Source organism: Saccoglossus kowalevskii, chromosome 2 (assembly GCF_978046115.1).
Source record: "Saccoglossus kowalevskii chromosome 2, keSacKowa6.1, whole genome shotgun sequence".
In the NCBI taxonomy this organism is placed as follows: Eukaryota; Metazoa; Hemichordata; class Enteropneusta; family Harrimaniidae; genus Saccoglossus; species Saccoglossus kowalevskii.
The window spans coordinates 22,007,963-22,020,659 of NC_140642.1; the positions used below are offsets into that span (position 1 = coordinate 22,007,963).

At 38.9% G+C, this 12,697-nt stretch overlaps 12 non-coding genes across 12 annotated transcripts; all 12 read left to right on the forward strand.

The window, feature by feature from the left end:
- Positions 1-335: 335 nt before the first annotated feature.
- On the forward strand, positions 336-408 carry TRNAR-UCG (transfer RNA arginine (anticodon UCG)). Its single transcript has one exon. It is a non-coding gene; the product is annotated as a tRNA-Arg (tRNA).
- A 500-nt stretch (positions 409-908) lies between these two features.
- TRNAR-UCG (transfer RNA arginine (anticodon UCG)) lies at positions 909-981 on the forward strand. Its single transcript has one exon. It is a non-coding gene; the product is annotated as a tRNA-Arg (tRNA).
- A 493-nt stretch (positions 982-1,474) lies between these two features.
- Positions 1,475-1,547, forward strand: TRNAR-UCG (transfer RNA arginine (anticodon UCG)). The gene has a single exon. It is a non-coding gene; the product is annotated as a tRNA-Arg (tRNA).
- A 481-nt stretch (positions 1,548-2,028) lies between these two features.
- Positions 2,029-2,101, forward strand: TRNAR-UCG (transfer RNA arginine (anticodon UCG)). Its single transcript has one exon. It is a non-coding gene; the product is annotated as a tRNA-Arg (tRNA).
- Positions 2,102-2,596: 495 nt separating this feature from the next.
- On the forward strand, positions 2,597-2,669 carry TRNAR-UCG (transfer RNA arginine (anticodon UCG)). Its single transcript has one exon. It is a non-coding gene; the product is annotated as a tRNA-Arg (tRNA).
- A 492-nt stretch (positions 2,670-3,161) lies between these two features.
- TRNAR-UCG (transfer RNA arginine (anticodon UCG)) lies at positions 3,162-3,233 on the forward strand. The gene has a single exon. It is a non-coding gene; the product is annotated as a tRNA-Arg (tRNA).
- A 478-nt stretch (positions 3,234-3,711) lies between these two features.
- Positions 3,712-3,784, forward strand: TRNAR-UCG (transfer RNA arginine (anticodon UCG)). The gene has a single exon. It is a non-coding gene; the product is annotated as a tRNA-Arg (tRNA).
- A 3,904-nt stretch (positions 3,785-7,688) lies between these two features.
- On the forward strand, positions 7,689-7,761 carry TRNAR-UCG (transfer RNA arginine (anticodon UCG)). Its single transcript has one exon. It is a non-coding gene; the product is annotated as a tRNA-Arg (tRNA).
- A 1,042-nt stretch (positions 7,762-8,803) lies between these two features.
- TRNAR-UCG (transfer RNA arginine (anticodon UCG)) lies at positions 8,804-8,876 on the forward strand. Its single transcript has one exon. It is a non-coding gene; the product is annotated as a tRNA-Arg (tRNA).
- A 491-nt stretch (positions 8,877-9,367) lies between these two features.
- Positions 9,368-9,440, forward strand: TRNAR-UCG (transfer RNA arginine (anticodon UCG)). The gene has a single exon. It is a non-coding gene; the product is annotated as a tRNA-Arg (tRNA).
- A 500-nt stretch (positions 9,441-9,940) lies between these two features.
- TRNAR-UCG (transfer RNA arginine (anticodon UCG)) lies at positions 9,941-10,013 on the forward strand. The gene has a single exon. It is a non-coding gene; the product is annotated as a tRNA-Arg (tRNA).
- A 490-nt stretch (positions 10,014-10,503) lies between these two features.
- TRNAR-UCG (transfer RNA arginine (anticodon UCG)) lies at positions 10,504-10,576 on the forward strand. The gene has a single exon. It is a non-coding gene; the product is annotated as a tRNA-Arg (tRNA).
- Positions 10,577-12,697: the final 2,121 nt, after the last annotated feature.

Consider the following 12,697-nt stretch of genomic DNA (forward strand, 5'->3'; position numbering starts at 1 on the left):
GATCTAGACATATAAAACACCTTGTGGCACTATAAAAAAAAAAACGCAATATACTATTACAACATAAAATACCAACGAATAAGGCATGTGACATCGAATCACATAATTGCGGTCCGAGTGACATTGTGGTCATATGGCGATGCAATAATTGTGTGTTCTGCAACATTGAACTGCTACACCTGTCACAGCTAAACATGCAACTATTTCAAAAATAAATTTACCAGGTGCAAATTCGCAAATATGGGGATGTGCAGAACCCAACGACTTATTCAATTATCCAGGTAAATAGGAATTCGTAAAAAAAATTAGATGGCACAGGATGAAGATGTACTTAATACTCCGTGGCCTAATGGATAAGGCGTCTGACTTCGAATCAGAAGATTTCGGGTTCGAGTCCCGTCGGGGTCGTATTGGCTGCTACGATTTAGTTTTCTGCAAGATTGCACAAAAACATCAGCTGCACTCAATAAAAAAATACGTCGTGAATACTGTTAGCGGATAAGAATTTGCGAAATTAAAGAGATAACATTGATGTGCTAGATCAGATGAGTCAGTCAATTAGACAGGAATTTTAGGATCTAGACATATAAAACACCTTGTGGCACTATAAAAAAAAACGCAACATACTATTACAACATAAAATACCAACGAATAAGGCATGTGACATCGAATCACAAAATTGTGGTCCGAGTCACATTGTGGTCGTATGGCGATGCAATAATTGTGTGTTCTGCAAAATTGAACTGCTACACCTGTCACAGCCAAACATGCAACTATTTCAAAAATAAATTTACCAGGTGCAAATTCGCAAATATGGGGATGTGCAGAACCCAACGACTTATTCAATTATCCAGGTAAATAGGAATTCGTAAAAAAAATTAGATGGCACAGGATGAAGATGTACTTAAGACTCCGTGGCCTAATGGATAAGGCGTCTGACTTCGAATCAGAAGATTGCGGGTTCGAGTCCCGTTGGGGTCGTATTGGCTGCTACGATTTAGTTTTCTGCAAGATTGCACAAGAACACCAGCTGCACTCAATAAAAAAATACGTCGTAAATACTGTTAGCGGATAAGAATTTGCGAAATTAAAGAGATAACATTGATGTGCTGGATCAGATGAGTCAGTCAATTAGACAAGAATTTTAGGATCTAGACATAAAACACCTTGTGGCACTATAAAAAAACGCAAAGCACTATTACATAAAATACCAATGAATAAGGCATGTGACATCGAATCACATAATTGCGGTCCGAGTCACATTGTGGTCGTATGGCGATGCAATAATTGTGTGTTCTGCAAAATTGAACTGCTACACCTGTCACAGCCAAACATGCAACTATTTCAAAAATAAATTTACCAGGTGCAAATTCGCAAACATGGGGATATGCAGAACCCAACGACTTATTCAATTATCCAGGTAAATAGGAATTCGTAAAAAAAATTAGATGGCACAGGATGAAGATGTACTTAAGACTCCGTGGCATAATGGATAAGGCGTCTGACTTCGAATCAGAAGATTGCGGGTTCGAGTCCCGTCGGGGTCGTATTGGCTGCTACGATTTAGTTTTCTGCAAGATTGCACAAGAACACCAGCTGCACTTAATAAATACTGTTAGCGGATAAGAATTTGCGAAATTAAAGAGATAACATTGATGTGCTGGATCAGATGAGTCAGTAAATTAGACAGGAATTTTAGGATCTAGACATATAAAACACCTTGTGGCACTATAAAAAAAAACGCAAAATACTATTACATAAAATACCAACGAATAAGGCATGTGACATCGAATCACATAATTGCGGTCCGAGTGACATTGTGGTCATATGGCTATGCAATAATTGTGTGTTCTGCAAAATTGAACTGCTACACCTGTCACAGCCAAACATGCAACTATTTCAAGAATAAATTTAGCAGGTGCAAATTCGCAAAGATGGGGATGTGCAGAACCCAACGACTTATTCAATTATCCAGGTAAATAGGAATTCGTAAAAAAATTAGATGGCACAGGATGAAGATGTACCTAAGACTCCGTGGCCTAATGGATAAGGCGTCTGACTTCGAATCAGAAGATTGCGGGTTCGAGTCCCGTCGGGGTCGTATTTGCAGCTACGATTTAGTTTTCTGCAAGATTGCACAAGAACACCAGCTGCGCTCAATAACAAAATACGTCGTAAATACTGTTAGCGGATAAGAATTTGCGAAATTAAAGAGATAACATTGATGTGCTGGATCAGATGAGTCAGTCAATTAGACAGGAATTTTAGGATCTAGACATATAAAACACCTTGTGGCACTATAAAAAAAACGCAAAACACTATTACATAAAATACCAACGAATAAGGCATGTGACATCGAATCACATAATTGCGGTCCGAGTGACATTGTGGTCATATGGCGATGCAATAATTGTGTGTTCTGCAAAATTGAACTGCTACACCTGTCACAGCCAAACATGCAACTATTTCAAGAATAAATTTAGCAGGTGCAAATTCGCAAAGATGGGGATGTGCAGAACCCAACGACTTATTCAATTATCCAGGTAAATAGGAATTCGTAAAAAAATTAGATGGCACAGGATGAAGATGTACCTAAGACTCAGTGGCCTAATGGATAAGGCGTCTGACTTCGAATCAGAAGATTGCGGGTTCGAGTCCCGTCGGGGTCGTATTTGCTGCTACGATTTAGTTTTCTGCAAGATTGCACAAGAACACCAGCTGCACTCAATAAAAAAATACGTCGTAAATACTGTTAGCGGATAAGAATTTGCGAAATTAAAGAGATAACATTGATGTGCTGGATCAGATGAGTCAGTCAATTAGACAGGAATTTTAGGATCTAGACATAAAACACCTTGTGGCACTATAAAAAAACGCAAAACACTATTACATAAAATACCAACGAATAAGGCATGTGACATCGAATCACATAATTGCGGTCCGAGTGACATTGTGGTCATATGGCGATGCAATAATTGTGTGTTCTGCAAAATTGAACTGCTACACCTGTCACAGCCAAACATGCAACTATTTCAAGAATAAATTTAGCAGGTGCAAATTCGCAAAGATGGGGATGTGCAGAACCCAACGACTTATTCAATTATCCAGGTAAATAGGAAATCGTAAAAAAATTAGATGGCACAGGATGAAGATGTACCTAAGACTCCGTGGCCTAATGGATAAGGCGTCTGACTTCGAATCAGAAGATTGTGGGTTCGAGTCCCGCGGGGTCGTATTTGCAGCTACGATTTAGTTTTCTACAATGTTGCACAAGAACACCAGCTGCACTTAATAAATACTGTTAGCGGATAAGAATTTGCGAAATTAAAGAGATAACATTGATGTGCTGGATCAGATGAGTCAGTCAATTAGACAGGAATTTTAGGATCTAGACATAAAACACCTTGTGGCACTATAAAAAAAACGCAAAACACTATTACATAAAATACCAACGAATAAGGCATGTGACATCGAATCACATAATTGCGGTCCGAGTCACATTGTGGTCGTATGGCGATGCAATAATTGTGTGTTCTGCAAAATTGAACTGCTACACCTGTCACAGCCAAACATGCAACTATTTCAAGAATAAATTTAGCAGGTGCAAATTCGCAAATATGGGGATGTGCAGAACCCAACGACTTATTCAATTATCCAGGTAAATAGGAATTCGTAAAAAAATTAGATGGCACAGGATGAAGATGTACTTAAGACTCCGTGGCCTAATGGATAATGCGTCTGACTTCGAATCAGAAGATTGCGGGTTCTAGTCCCGTCGGGGTCGTACTGGCTGCTACGATTTAGTTTTCTGCAAGATTGCACAAGAACACCAGCTGCACTCAATAAAAAAAATACGTCGTGAATACTGTTAGCGGATAAGAATTTGCGAAATTAAAGAGATAACATTGATGTGCTGGATCAGATGAGTCAGTCAATTAGACAGAAATTTTAGGATCTAGACATATAAAACACCTTGTGGCACTATAAAAAAAAACGCAAAATACTATTACATAAAATACCAACGAATAAGGCATGTGACATCGAATCACATAATTGCGGTCCAAGTCACATTGTGGTCGTATGGCGACGCAATAATTGTGTAATAATTTCTGCAAAATTGAACTGCTACACCTGTCACAGCCAAACATGCAACTATTTCAAGAATAAATTCACCAGGTGCTAATTCGCAAATATGGGGATGTGCAGAACCCAACGACATATTCAATTATCCAGGTAAATAGGAATTCGTAAAAAAAATTAGATGGCACAGGATGAAGATGTACTTAAGACTCCGTGGCCTAATGGACAAGGCGTCTGACTTCGAATCCCGTCGGGGTCGTATTGGCTGCTACGATTTAGTTTTCTGCAAGATTGCACAAGAACACCAGCTGCACTCAATAAAAAAATACGTCGTGAATACTGTTAGCGGATAAGAATTTGCGAAATTAAAGAGATAACATTGATGTGCTGGATCAGATGAGTCAGTCAATTAGACAGGAATTTTAGGATCTAGACATAAAACACCTTGTGGCACTATACAAAAACGCAAAACACTATTACATAAAATACCAATGAATAAGGCATGTGACATCGAATCACATAATTGCGGTCCGAGTCACATCGTGGTCGTATGGCGACGCAATAATTGTGTGTTCTGCAAAATTGAACTGCTACACCTGTAACAGCCAAACATGCAACTATTTCAAGAATAAATTTACCAGGTGCAAATTCGCAAATACGGGGATGTGCAGAACCCAACGACTTATTCAATTATCCAGGTAAATAGGAATTCGTAAAAAAATTAGATGGCACAGGATGAAGATGTACTTAAGACGCCGTGGCCTAATGGATAAGGCGTCTCACTCTGACTTCGAATCAGAAGATTGCGGGTTCGAGTCCCGTCGGGGTCGTATTGGTTGGTACGATTTAGTTTTCTGCAAGATTGCACAAGAACACCAGCTGCACTCAATAAAAAAATACATGGTGAATACTATTAGCGGATAAGAATTTGCGAAATTAAAGAGATAACATTGATGTGCTGGATAAGATGAGTCAGTCAATTAGACAGGAATTTTAGGATCTAGACATATAAAACACCTTGTGGCACTATAAAAAAAACGCAAAATACTATTACAACATAAAATACCAACGAATAAGGCATGTGACATCGAATCGCATAATTGCGGTCCGAGTGACATTGTGGTCATATGGCGATGCAATAATTGTGTGTTCTGCAAAATTGAACTGCTACACCTGTCACAGCCAAACATGCAACTATTTCAAGAATAAATTTAGCAGGTGCAAATTCGCAAATATGGGGATATGCAGAACCCAACGACTTATTCAATTATCCAGGTAAATAGGAATTCGTAAAAAAATTAGATGGCACAGGATGAAGATGTACTTAAGATTCCGTGGCCTAATGGATAAGGCGTCTCACTCTGACCTCGAATCAGAAGATTGCGGGTTCGAGTCCCGTCGGGGTCGTATTGGTTGGTACGATTTAGTTTTCTGCAAGATTGCACAAGAACACCAGCTGCACTCAATAAAAAAATACATGGTGAATACTATTAGCGGATAAGAATTTGCGAAATTAAAGAGATAACATTGATGTGATGGATCAGATGAGTCAGTCAATTAGACAGAAATTTTAGGATCTAGACATATAAAACACCTTGTGGCACTATAAAAAAAAACGCAAAATACTATTACATAAAATACCAACGAATAAGGCATGTGACATCGAATCACATAATTGCGGTCCAAGTCACATTGTGGTCGTATGGCGACGCAATAATTGTGTAATAATTTCTGCAAAATTGAACTGCTACACCTGTCACAGCCAAACATGCAACTATTTCAAGAATAAATTCACCAGGTGCTAATTCGCAAATATGGGGATGTGCAGAACCCAACGACATATTCAATTATCCAGGTAAATAGGAATTCGTAAAAAAAATTAGATGGCACAGGATGAAGATGTACTTAAGACTCCGTGGCCTAATGGACAAGGCGTCTGACTTCGAATCCCGTCGGGGTCGTATTGGCTGCTACGATTTAGTTTTCTGCAAGATTGCACAAGAACACCAGCTGCACTCAATAAAAAAATACGTCGTGAATACTGTTAGCGGATAAGAATTTGCGAAATTAAAGAGATAACATTGATGTGCTGGATCAGATGAGTCAGTCAATTAGACAGGAATTTTAGGATCTAGACATAAAACACCTTGTGGCACTATACAAAAACGCAAAACACTATTACATAAAATACCAATGAATAAGGCATGTGACATCGAATCACATAATTGCGGTCCGAGTCACATCGTGGTCGTATGGCGACGCAATAATTGTGTGTTCTGCAAAATTGAACTGCTACACCTGTAACAGCCAAACATGCAACTATTTCAAGAATAAATTTACCAGGTGCAAATTCGCAAATACGGGGATGTGCAGAACCCAACGACTTATTCAATTATCCAGGTAAATAGGAATTCGTAAAAAAATTAGATGGCACAGGATGAAGATGTACTTAAGACGCCGTGGCCTAATGGATAAGGCGTCTCACTCTGACTTCGAATCAGAAGATTGCGGGTTCGAGTCCCGTCGGGGTCGTATTGGTTGGTACGATTTAGTTTTCTGCAAGATTGCACAAGAACACCAGCTGCACTCAATTAAAAAATACATGGTGAATACTATTAGCGGATAAGAATTTGCGAAATTAAAGAGATAACATTGATGTGCTGGATAAGATGAGTCAGTCAATTAGACAGGAATTTTAGGATCTAGACATATAAAACACCTTGTGGCACTATAAAAAAAACGCAAAATACTATTACAACATAAAATACCAACGAATAAGGCATGTGACATCGAATCGCATAATTGCGGTCCGAGTGACATTGTGGTCATATGGCGATGCAATAATTGTGTGTTCTGCAAAATTGAACTGCTACACCTGTCACAGCCAAACATGCAACTATTTCAAGAATAAATTTAGCAGGTGCAAATTCGCAAATATGGGGATATGCAGAACCCAACGACTTATTCAATTATCCAGGTAAATAGGAATTCGTAAAAAAATTAGATGGCACAGGATGAAGATGTACTTAAGATTCCGTGGCCTAATGGATAAGGCGTCTCACTCTGACCTCGAATCAGAAGATTGCGGGTTCGAGTCCCGTCGGGGTCGTATTGGTTGGTACGATTTAGTTTTCTGCAAGATTGCACAAGAACACCAGCTGCACTCAATAAAAAAATACATGGTGAATACTATTAGCGGATAAGAATTTGCGAAATTAAAGAGATAACATTGATGTGATGGATCAGATGAGTCAGTCAATTAGACAGGAATTTTAGGATCTAGACATATAAAACACCTTGTGGCACTATAAAAAAAAACGCAAAATACTATTACAACATAAAATACCAACGAATAAGGCATGTGACATCGAATCACATAATTGCGGTCCGAGTGACATTGTGGTCATATGGCGAGGCAATAATTGTGTGTTCTGCAAAATTGAACTGCTACACCTGTCACAGCCAAACATGCAACTATTTCAAGAATAAATTTAGCAGGTGCAAATTCGCAAATATGGGGATATGCAGAACCCAACGACTTATTCAATTATCCAGGTAAATAGGAATTCGTAAAAAAATTAGATGGCACAGGATGAAGATGTACTTAAGACTCCGTGGCCTAATGGATAAGGCGTCTGACTTCGAATCAGAAGATTGCGGGTTCGAGTCCCGTCGGGGTCGTATTGGCTGCTGCGATTTAGTTTTCTGCAAGATTGCACAAGAACACCAGCTGCACTCAATAAAAAAATTCGTCGTGAATACTGTTAGCGTATAAAAATTTGCGAAATTAAAGAGATAACATTGATGTGCTGGATGAGATGACTCAGTCAATTAGACAGGAATTTTAGGATCTAGACATAAAACACCTTGTGGCACTATAAAAAAACGCAAAACACTATTACATAAAATACCAATGAATAAGGCATGTGACATCGAATCACATAATTGCGGTTCGAGTCACTTCGTGGTCGTATGGCGACGCAATAATTGTGTAATAATTTCTGCAAAATTGAACTGCTACACCTGTCACAGCCAAACATGCAACTATTTCAAGAATAAATTCACCAGGTGCTAATTCGCAAATATGGGGATGTGCAGAACCCAACGACATATTCAATTATCCAGGTAAATAGGAATTCGTAAAAAAAAATAGATGGCACAGGATGAAGATGTACTTAAGACTCCGTGGCCTAATGGACAAGGCGTCTGACTTCGAATCCCGTCGGGGTCGTATTGGCTGCTACGATTTAGTTTTCTGCAAGATTGCACAAGAACACCAGCTGCACTCAATAAAAAAATACGTCGTGAATACTGTTAGCGGATAAGAATTTGCGAAATTAAAGAGATAACATTGATGTGCTGGATGAGATGACTCAGTCAATTAGACAGGAATTTTAGGATCTAGACATAAAACACCTTGTGGCACTATAAAAAAACGCAAAACACTATTACATAAAATACCAATGAATAAGGCATGTGACATCGAATCACATAATTGCGGTTCGAGTCACTTCGTGGTCGTATGGCGACGCAATAATTGTGTGTTCTGCAAAATTGAACTGCTACACCTGTCACAGCTAAACATGCAACTATTTCAAGAATAATTTCACCAGGTGCTAATTCGCAAATATGGGGATGTGCAGAACTCAACGACATATTCACTTATTCAGGTAAATAGGAATTCGTAAAAAAATTAGATGGCACAGGATGAAGATGTACTTAAGACTCCGTGGCCTAATGGATAAGGCGTCTGACTTCGAATCAGAAGATTGCGGGTTCGAGTCCCGTCGGGGTCGTATTGGCTGCTACGATTTAGTTTTCTGCAAGATTGCACAAGAACACCAGCTGCACTCAATAAAAAATACGTCGTAAATACTGTTAGCGGATAAGAATTTGCGAAATTAAAGAGATAACATTGATGTGCTGGATCAGATGAGTCAGTCAATTAGACAGGAATTTTAGGATCTAGACATAAAACACCTTGTTGCACTATAAAAAAACGCAAAACACTATTCCATAAAATGCCAATGAATAAGGCATGTGACATCGAATCACATAATTGCGGTCCGAGTCACATTGTGGTCGTATTGCGATGCAATAATTGTGTGTTCTGCAAAATTGAACTGCTACACCTGTCACAGCCAAACATGCAACTATTTCAAGAATAAATTTACCAGGTGCAAATTCGCAAATACGGGGATGTGCAGAACCCAACGACATATTCAATTATCCAGGTAAATAGGAATTCGTAAAAAAATTAGATGGCACAGAATGAAGATGTACTTAAGACTCCGTGGCCTAATGGATAAGGCGTCTGACTTCGAATCAGAAGATTGCGGGTTCGAGTCCCGTCGGGGTCGTATTGGCTGCTACGATTTAGTTTTCTGCAAGATTGCACAAGAACACCAGCTGCACTCAATAAAAAAATACGTCGTGAATACTGTTAGCGGATAAGAATTTGCGAAATTAAAGAGATAACATTGATGTGCTGGATCAGATGAGTCAGTAAATTATACAGGAATTTTAGGATCTAGACATATAAAACACCTTGTGGCACTATAAAAAAAAAACGCAAAATACTATTACAACATAAAATACCAACGAATAAGGCATGTGACATCGAATCACATAATTGCGGTCCGAGTGACATTGTGGTCATATGGCGATGCAATAATTGTGTGTTCTGCAAAATTGAACTGCTACACCTGTCACAGCCAAACATGCAACTATTTCAAGAATAAATTTAGCAGGTGCAAATTCGCAAAGATGGGGATGTGCAGAACCCAACGACTTATTCAATTATCCAGGTAAATAGGAATTCGTAAAAAAATTAGATGGCACAGGATGAAGATGTACCTAAGACTCCGTGGCCTAATGGATAAGGCGTCTGACTTCGAATCAGAAGATTGCGGGTTCGAGTCCCGTCGGGGTTGTATTTGCTGCTACGATTTAGTTTTCTGCAAGATTGCACAAGAACACCAGCTGCACTCAATAAAAATACGTCGTAAATACTGTTAGCGGATAAGAATTTGCGAAATTAAAGAGATAACATTGATGTGCTGGATCAGATGAGTCAGTCAATTAGACAGGAATTTTAGGATCTAGACATAAAACACCTTGTGGCACTATAAAAAAACGCAAAACACTATTACATAAAATACCAACGAATAAGTCATGCGACATCGAATCACATAATTGCGGTCCGAGTGACATTGTGGTCATATGGCGATGCAATAATTGTGTGTTCTGCAAAATTGAACTGCTACACCTGTCACAGCCAAACATGCAACTATTTCAAGAATAAATTTAGCAGGTGCAAATTCGCAAAGATGGGGATGTGCAGAACCCAACGACTTATTCAATTATCCAGGTAAATAGGAATTCGTAAAAAAATTAGATGGCACAGGATGAAGATGTACCTAAGACTCCGTGGCCTAATGGATAAGGCGTCTGACTTCGAATCAGAAGATTGTGGGTTCGAGCCCCGTCGGGGTCGTATTTGCAGCTACGATTTAGTTTTCTGCAAGATTGCACAAGAACACCAGCTGCACTCAATAACAAAATACGTCGTAAATACTGTTAGCGGATAAGAATTTGCGAAATTAAAGAGATAACATTGATGTGCTGGATCAGATGAGTCAGTCAATTAGACAGAAATTTTAGGATCTAGACATATAAAACACCTTGTGGCACTATAAAAAAAAACGCAAAATACTATTACATAAAATACCAACGAATAAGGCATGTGACATCGAATCACATAATTGCGGTCCAAGTCACATTGTGGTCGTATGGCGACGCAATAATTGTGTAATAATTTCTGCAAAATTGAACTGCTACACCTGTCACAGCCAAACATGCAACTATTTCAAGAATAAATTCACCAGGTGCTAATTCGCAAATATGGGGATGTGCAGAACCCAACGACATATTCAATTATCCAGGTAAATAGGAATTCGTAAAAAAAATTAGATGGCACAGGATGAAGATGTACTTAAGACTCCGTGGCCTAATGGACAAGGCGTCTGACTTCGAATCCCGTCGGGGTCGTATTGGCTGCTACGATTTAGTTTTCTGCAAGATTGCACAAGAACACCAGCTGCACTCAATAAAAAAATACGTCGTGAATACTGTTAGCGGATAAGAATTTGCGAAATTAAAGAGATAACATTGATGTGCTGGATCAGATGAGTCAGTCAATTAGACAGGAATTTTAGGATCTAGACATAAAACACCTTGTGGCACTATACAAAAACGCAAAACACTATTACATAAAATACCAATGAATAAGGCATGCGACATCGAATCACATAATTGCGGTCCGAGTCACATCGTGGTCGTATGGCGACGCAATAATTGTGTGTTCTGCAAAATTGAACTGCTACACCTGTAACAGCCAAACATGCAACTATTTCAAGAATAAATTTACCAGGTGCAAATTCGCAAATACGGGGATGTGCAGAACCCAACGACTTATTCAATTATCCAGGTAAATAGGAATTCGTAAAAAAATTAGATGGCACAGGATGAAGATGTACTTAAGACGCCGTGGCCTAATGGATAAGGCGTCTCACTCTGTCTTCGAATCAGAAGATTGCGGGTTCGAGTCCCGTCCGGGTCGTATTGTTTGGTACGATTTAGTTTTCTGCAAGATTGCACAAGAACACCAGCTGCACTCAATAAAAAAATACATGGTGAATACTATTAGCGGATAAGAATTTGCGAAATTAAAGAGATAACATTGATGTGCTGGATCAGATGAGTCAGTCAATTAGACAGGAATTTTAGGATCTAGACATATAAAACACCTTGTGGCACTATAAAAAAAACGCAAAATACTATTACAACATAAAATACCAACGAATAAGGCATGTGACATCGAATCACATAATTGCGGTCCGAGTGACATTGTGGTCATATGGCGATGCAATAATTGTGTGTTCTGCAAAATTGAACTGCTACACCGGTCACAGCCAAACATGCAACTATTTCAAGAATAAATTTAGCAGGTGCAAATTCGCAAATATGGGGATATGCAGAACCCAACGACTTATTCAATTATCCAGGTAAATAGGAATTCGTAAAAAAATTAGATGGCACAGGATGAAGATGTACTTAAGACTCCGTGGCCTAATGGATAAGGCGTCTCACTCTGACTTCGAATCAGAAGATTGCGGGTTCGAGTCCCGTCGAGGTCGTATTGGTTGGTACGATTTAGTTTTCTGCAAGATTGCACAAGAACACCAGCTGCACTCAATAAAAAAATACATGGTGAATACTATTAGCGGATAAGAATTTGCGAAATTAAAGAGATAACATTGATGTGCTGGATCAGATGAGTCAGTCAATTAGACAGGAATTTTAGGATCTAGACATATAAAACACCTTGTGGCACTATAAAAAAAACGCAAAATACTATTACAACATAAAATACCAACGAATAAGGCATGTGACATCGAATCACATAATTGCGGTCCGAGTGACATTGTGGTCATATTGGCGATGCAATAATTGTGTGTTCTGCAAAATTGAACTGCTACACCTGTCACAGCCAAACATGCAACTATTTCAAGAATAAATTTAGCAGGTGCAAATTCGCAAATATGGGGATATGCAG